This window comes from Salvelinus sp. IW2-2015, unplaced genomic scaffold, assembly GCF_002910315.2.
Source record: "Salvelinus sp. IW2-2015 unplaced genomic scaffold, ASM291031v2 Un_scaffold5935, whole genome shotgun sequence".
Classification (NCBI taxonomy): Eukaryota; Metazoa; Chordata; class Actinopteri; order Salmoniformes; family Salmonidae; genus Salvelinus; species Salvelinus sp. IW2-2015.
The window spans coordinates 14,749-22,190 of NW_019947200.1; the positions used below are offsets into that span (position 1 = coordinate 14,749).

Sequence of the window (7,442 nt, forward strand, 5' to 3'; positions counted from 1 at the left end):
CAAGAGGGAAAGGTAGAGAGACGGAGGAAACAGAGGGAAAGGTGAGAGAGGAGGTAAACATGGGGAAAGGTAGAGAGAAGGAGGGAAAGTGTCCACGCCGCTGACCATAGAGAGCCTTTTTTATTCTCTAATTTTGGTTAGGTCGGGGGGTGACTGGGGGGGTGTTCCTATTAGGTTGTTTATTTCTATGTTGGCATGGTATGGTTTCCCTAGTCAGACGACAGCTTGTTTATAGTTGTCTCTGATTGGGGGATGCAAATTTAGGCAGCCATTTCCCACTGTGTTTTGGTGGGATCTTGTTTTATGTGTAGTTGCCTGTGAGCACGTCCATAGCTTCACGTGCCGTTTGCTCTTTATTGTTTTTTTGTGCGTTTTCACGAATTAAAAGATTGTGAAACCCATATCCACGCTGCGCTTTGGTCCCGGAATGTTATTACGGCGATCGTGGACAGGAACAGAGGGAAAGGTAATGAAGCATGCGAGCCTGAATTGTGTTTGAGGCATTTTCCTCTCTGGTTCCATTTGGGTATGATGGAAATGCCTGTGTGTACATACGCCTGTGTATGCAAATGTGAATTCGTTGTGTGTGTGTGTGTGTGTGTGGTGTTGTGTGTGGTGTGTGTGTGTGTGTGTGTGTGTGTGTGGTGTGTGTGTGTGTGTGTGGGGTGTGTGTGTGTGTGGTGTGTGTGTTGTGGTGGTGTGTGTGTGTGTGGTGTGTGTGTGTGGTGTTGTGTGTGTGTGTGGGTGTGTGTGTGTGTGTGTGTGTGTGTGTGTTGTGTGTGGTGTGTGTGCCTGTTTTGTTTTGTTACCAAAACAGGCCAGTACAACCCAGGTCAAGCCCTGACCTTATGTAAGGGTGACTAGTTCTCTGTAATTACAGCAGGTCTTATGTAAGGTGACCAGTCTCTGTAATTTACAGCTAGGACTTATGGTAAGGTGACTAGGTCTCTGTAATTACGCAGGTCTTATGTAAGGGTGACTAGTTCTCCTGTAATTAACAGCAGGGTCTTATGTAAGGGTGCCTAGGGTTCCTCTGTAATTACAGCAGGTCTTTTGTAAGGGTGATAGGTCTCTGTAACATTACAGCAGGTCTTATGTAAGGGTGGACTAGGTCTCTGTAATTACAGCAGGTCTTAATGTAAGGGTGCACTAGGTCTCTGTAATTAACAGCAGGTTCTTTATGTAAAGGGTGACTAAGGTCTCGTAATAACAGCAGGTCCTTAATGTAAGGGTGACTAGGTCTCTGTATTTACAGTAGGACTATGTAAGGGTGGCCCAAACTAGGTCTCTGTAATTAAACAGCAGGTCCTTATGTAAGGGTGAGTAGGTCTTCTGTAAGATTACAGCAGGTCTTAATGTTAACGGGTGACTAGTTCTCTTTAATTACAAGCAGGCCTGACCTTAATGTAAGGGTGACTATGTCTCTCTAATTAAGTAAGGTCTTATGTAAGGGTGACTAGGTCTCTGTAATTACAGCAGGTCTTATGTAAGGGTGACCAGGTCTCTGTAGTTACACAAAGGTCTTATGTAAGGGTGACTAGTTCTCTGTAATTACAAGCAGGTTTATGTTAAGGTGACCTAGGTCCTCTGTAATTACAGCAGGTCTTATGTAAGGGTGACTAGGTCTCTGTAATTACAGCAAGGTCTTATGTAAGGGTGACTAGGTCTCTGTAAAATTACAGCAGGACTTATGTAAGGGTGACTAGGTCTCTGTAATTACAGCAAGGTCTTATGTAAGGGTGACTAAGTTCTCTGTAATTCTAGCAGGATTATGTAAGGGTGAAACCAGGTCTCTGTAATTACAAGCAGGTCTTATGTAAGGGGTGGACCAGGTTCTGTAATTACAGCAGGTCTTATGTAAGGTGACTAGTTCTCTGTAATTACAGCAGTCTTATGTAAGGTGACTAAGGTCTCCTGTAATTACGTAGGTCTTTATTAAGGGTGACCAGGTCTTCTGTAATTAGCAGTAGGACTTATTAAGGGTGGACCTTAGGTCTCTGTAATTACAGCGGTCTTATGTAAGGGTGACTATGTACTCTGGTAATTACAGCAGGTCTTATGTAAGGTGGACTAGTCTCTGTAATTACAGCAGGTCTTATGTCAAGGGTGAACTAGTTCTCTGTAATTAACAGCAGGTCTTATGTAAGGGTGACTAGTTCCTCTGTAAATTACAGCAGGTCTTATGTAAGGGTGACTAGGTCCTCTGTAATTACAGTAGGACTTTAAATGTAAGGGTGAACTAGTCTCTGTAAATTACAGCAGGTCTTATGTAAGGGTGACCAGGTCCTGTAACTTAACAGCAGGACTTATGTAAGGGTGACCAGGTCCTCCTGTAATTACAGTAGGTCTTATGTAAGGTGACTAGTTCTCTGTAATTACAGCAGGTCCTTATGAAGGTGACTAGGTTCTCTGTAATTTACAGCAGTCTTATGTAAGGGTGACCAGGTCTCTGTAATTAACAGTAGGACTTATGTAAAGGGTGACTAGGTCTCTGTAATTACAGCCAGGTCTTATGTAAGGGTGACTTAGGTCTCTGTAATTACAGCGTAAGTCTTATGAAAGGGGTGAACATAGGTCTCTGTAATTACAGCAGGACTTGTGTAAGGGTGACTAGGTCTCTGTAATTACAGCAGTAGCTATGAAAGGGTGACTAGGTCTCTGTAATTAACAGCAGGTCTTATGTAAGAGGTGACTAAGGTCCTCTGTAATTACAGAGCAGGTCTTATGTAAGGGTGACCAAAAGTTCTCTTAATTACAGCAGGGTCCCTTATGTAAGGGTGACTAAGGTCTCTGGTAATTACAGTAGGTCTTATGTAAGGGTTGAACTAGGTCTTCTGTAATTACAGTAGGACTTATGTAAGGGTGACCAGGTCTCTGTAATTACAGGTCAGGTTTATGTAAGGGTGCTAGGTCTCCTGTAATTACAGCAGGTCTTCCGTCAGGGTGACTTAGGTCTCCTGTAAATTACAAGTAGGTCTTATATAAGGGTGACTAGGTCTCTGGTATTACAGCAGGTCTTATATAAGGGTGACTAGGTTCCCTGTAAATTACAGCAGGACTTCATGTAAGGGTGACTAGTTCTCTGGTAATTACAGCAGGACTTATGTAAGGGGACTGGTCTCTGTAATTACAGCAGGTCTTATGTCAGGGTGACTAGTTCTCTGTTACTTACAGGAGGTCTTATGTAAGGGTGACTAGGTTCTCTGTAATTACAGCCAGGAACACATAACATCAATTCCAGAACATTTAGCTTGTTGGCTTTTACTGTTATTGTTCAGGAAGCAATACACTTATGATGTGGGCGGGCTGAGCCACAGGTTGTATGAGGACAGGGATAGTCGCCAAATGGGAACTCATTTTTCCCTATATAGTGCACCTACTTCGTCTACAGTAGTGGACTAATAGGAATAGGGTTCCATTTGGGCAGCACCCCTTAGCGTGTCAGCAGCAGCATGGCAAGAACAGAAGTCCATATACAGCATGTCTATATAGTCACCACTCTCCTCCTTTCCAAGAACCAGAGGACTGTAGTTTACAGGCTTTGTTTTTTGGGTTTTCACTACTGTTCTCCAAGAACCAGAGGGTCGTAGTTTACAGGCTTTGTTTGGGTTTCACTACTGTTTCTGCCGAACCAGAGGACCGGAGTTACAGGCTTTGTTTGGGTTTTCACTACTGTTTCTCGCAGAACCCAGAGGACCGTAGTTACAGGCTTTGTTTGGGTTTTCACTACGTTCTCCAGAACCAGACGGGGCCGTAGTTACAGGCTTTGTTTGGGTTTCACTACTGTTTCTCCCAGACCAGACGGACCGCCGTAAGTTTACAGGCTTTTGTTTGGGTTTCACTCACCGTTCTCCAGTAACCAGAGGCTTGTAGTTACAGCTTTGTTTGGGTATCACTACGTTCTCCAGAACCAGAGGACCGTAGTTACAGCTTTGTTTGGGTTTCACTAGCTGTCTCGCGAACCAGGAGGAACGCGTAGTTACAGGCTTCGTTTTGGGTTTCACTACTGTTCTTCACAGAACCAGAGGCCGTAGTTACAGGCTTTGTTGGGGTTTCAGCTAGCTGTTCTCCAGAACCAGAGGACCGTAGTTACAGGGCTTGTTTGGGTTCCTACTGTTCTCCAGAACCAGAGGACCGTAGTTTACAGGCCTTTGTTTTGGGTTTCACTACTGTTTCTCCAGAACCAAGAGGGCCGTAGTTACAGGCTTTGTTTGGTTTTCACTACTGTTCTCACAGAACGCAAAGGGCCGTAGTTACAGCTTTGTTTGGGTTTCCACTACCGTTCCCTCCAGAAACCAGAAGGACCGTAGATTTACTAGGCTTGTTTGGGTTTCACTACGTTCTCCCAGAACCAGAGGGGCCGTAGTTACAGGCTTTTTGTTTGGGTTTCAACTACTGTTCTCCAGAAACCAAGGGCCGTAAGTTAAAGGCTTTGTTTGGGTTTCACTACTTGTTCTTCCAGAACCAGAGGAACGGAGTTACCAGGCTTTGGTTTTGGTTCCACTACGTTCTCCCAACGCAGAGGACCGTAGTTACAGGCTTTGTGGGGGTCTGTCTGACCATGTGGGTGTGGCCTGGCAGTGGGGTGTGTCTGGCCATAGGGTGTGTCTGACCATGTGGGTGTGTCTGGCCATGTGGGTGTGTCTGGCCATGGTGGGTGTGTCTGTCATGTGGGTGTGTCTGTTTATAGCCAGTCTGTAAAGCCGCCACAGCTTCAGGAGAAACTAGTCAGAACTCCAGATCTAATTACTGGGTATCCTGTGTCACAAACCACCATTTTGTGAAAGCACATTGGGGTAAGCACTGAGTTGGCACGGGGATCATTCATGATAGAATCTAGATTATGGCATTCCAGGACTGACATGTTTTGCTGCGTGCAACTATCTAATTTAAATACAGATCTCAGTGTCATAAACAGATAGGCTGGAGTACTGTTAGTGTATTACAAGTCTGTTGTCACCTAATACTGTATGTTCAGCGAAACCATTCTGATTATAGTAACTGTTGTCATCACTATACTGTATGTTCAGAGAAACCATTCTGATTACAATACTGTTGTCATCCTATACTGTATGTTCAGAGAACCATTCTGATTACAAACTGTTGTCATCAACTATACTGTATGTTCAGAGAAAACCAATTCTGATTACAATACTGTTGTATCACTATACTGTGGATTTCAGAAGAAACAATTTCTGATTACTGTACTGTTGTCAATCACTATACTGTGTTCAGTGAAACCATTCCTGTTACTGTACTGTTGTATCACTATAACTGTAATGTAGAGAACCATTCTGATTACAATACTGTTGTCATCACTATACTGTATGTCAGAGAAACATTCTGATTATAGTACTGTTGTCATCACTTCATACTGTATGTTCAGAGAAACCAAATTCTGATTATAGTACTGTTGTCATCACTATACTGTATGTTCACGAGAAAACCATTCTGATTACAGTACTTGAAATGAACACGAGGGGAGACCAGAGAGCTGGTTTTCACCGCGCAGGGCGGCAGCTGGTGTTTATTATGCAAAGGACCACAGGAGGAGGCAGGTAGCTGGGTCCCAGGGGCAGGCATAAGGTCATACACCAGGAGGAGGGGAGGTAGCTGGGATCCAGGGCAGGCAGAAGGTCATAAGCACAGGAGGAGGCAGATAGGCTGGGTCAGGGGCAGCCAGAAAGGTCATACACAAGGAGGAGGCAGGTAAGCTGGGTCAGGGGCAGGCAGAAAGGTCATACACCAGGGACTCCAAACAGGCACAGTACAGGCAGGGAAAAGGCTGTAACGTATCCGGGAGATCAGACTAATCAAGAGGTTGACGACAGGAAATCTGATCAACATACAGGCAGGGAATAGGCAAAAATGTGTCGTTAGTGAGGGTGGGCCAAAAACTAGCATACACAGAGGACTAATACGGAAAGAACAGAGCTCCGTAATAGAGATGTGTTCAAGCAAACAATACTCACAGTGACGGGGTGCAAAGACACTGAATAAATAGTGTGTGATAATGAGAATACAGGTGTGTGAACAGGTGATCAGAATTTCCAGGTGATACTAGATGTCTGTTGAGTCATGATATCCAAGCAGTCTCTCCTCCACTGTGTTGATACTATGTCTGTTGGGAGTCATGATATCGCAGTCTCCTCTCCACTGTGTTGTTACCTGATGTCTGTTTGAGTCATTTGGTATCCAGCAGTCTCCTCTCCACTGTGTTGATTACCTGATGTCTTGTTGAGTCATGATATTCCCCCAGTCCCTCCTCTCCACTGTGTTGATGACCTTGATGTTCTGGTGAGTCATGGTATCCAGCAGTCTCCTCTCGACTGTGTTGTTACCTGATGTTGGTTTGAGTCATGATATCCCAGCAGTCCCTCCTCTCCACTGTGTTGATACCTGATGTTCTGTTTTGAGTCATGGTATCCAGCAGTCTCCTCTCCACTGTGGTTGAATACCTGATGTCTTGTTGATTCATGGTATCCGCAGCAATCTCCTCTCCACTGTGTTGGTACCGAATGTCGTTTTGAGTCATGGTATCCAAGCAGTCTGAACTCTCCACTGTGTTGATACCTGATGTCTGTTGAGTCAATGAATATCCAGCAGTCCCTCCTCCTCCACTTGTGTTGATACTGATTCTGTTTGAGTCTGGTATCCCAGCAGTCCTCCTCTCCACTGTGTTGATACCTGATGTCTGTTGATTCATGGTATCCAGGCAGTCTCCTCTGCCACTGTGTTGGTACCTGATGTCTGTTGAAGGTCATGTATCCCAGCAGTCTCCTCTCCACTGTGTTGGATACCTGATGTATGTTGAGTCATGATATCCCAGCAGTCTCCTCCCACTGTGTTTGATACCTGATTCTGTTGAGTCCATGGTATCCCAGCAGTCTCCTCTCCACTGTGTTGATTACCTGATGTCTGTTGAGTCATGATATCCCAGCAGTCCCTCTCCACCACTGAACCCTCCCAGATCCATCACCTCTGAAAAGGTGTTAAATATTGAAGCACAGTGATACGTTACCCTCTGCTGCATTTGTAAAACTGGGCCTGTTTCCCAAAAGGCACTCTATTCCCTAAATATAGTGCACTACTGTTGACCAGGGCCAAAATAGGGCTTAGTCAGTGCGCTATGTAAGGGAATAGGTGTTTTGTTTGGGAAGCAGCCCCTTGAGGTACATGAACAGATTAGTTTTTGTAAAATTCAGCTCATCTCAACAGTAAATATCCCCAGCAGGCTCTTTGTGTGCTAGGATCAGTCAGGTAGGATGATACAGACAGTGGTCAGTAGGGTAGTATGTGTTGGGTAGGATCAGTCAGGTAGGATGAATACAGACAGTGTCAGTTAGGTAGTATGTGTTGGTAGGATCAGTCCAGGTAGGATGATAACGAGACAGTGTCAGTAAGGTTAGTATGGTGTTGGTAGGAATCAGTCCCAGGTTAGG

At 44.8% G+C, this 7,442-nt stretch overlaps 1 long non-coding RNA gene across 4 annotated transcripts; it reads left to right on the forward strand.

Annotated features, from left to right (window-relative positions):
- Positions 1 to 842: 842 nt before the first annotated feature.
- LOC139026821 (uncharacterized) lies at positions 843 to 2,680 on the forward strand. 4 transcript variants are annotated; one of them, XR_011478766.1, is made up of 4 exons: positions 843 to 895; positions 1,412 to 1,698; positions 2,358 to 2,384; positions 2,594 to 2,680. It is a non-coding gene; the product is annotated as an uncharacterized lncRNA (long non-coding RNA). The 4 variants fall into 4 exon arrangements; XR_011478765.1 differs by lacking the exon at positions 2,358 to 2,384 and having other exon boundaries at positions 1,412 to 1,540; positions 1,583 to 1,706; positions 2,575 to 2,680; XR_011478764.1 differs by lacking the exon at positions 2,358 to 2,384 and having other exon boundaries at positions 1,412 to 1,706; positions 2,575 to 2,680.
- The last annotated feature ends 4,762 nt before the right edge of the window (positions 2,681 to 7,442 follow it).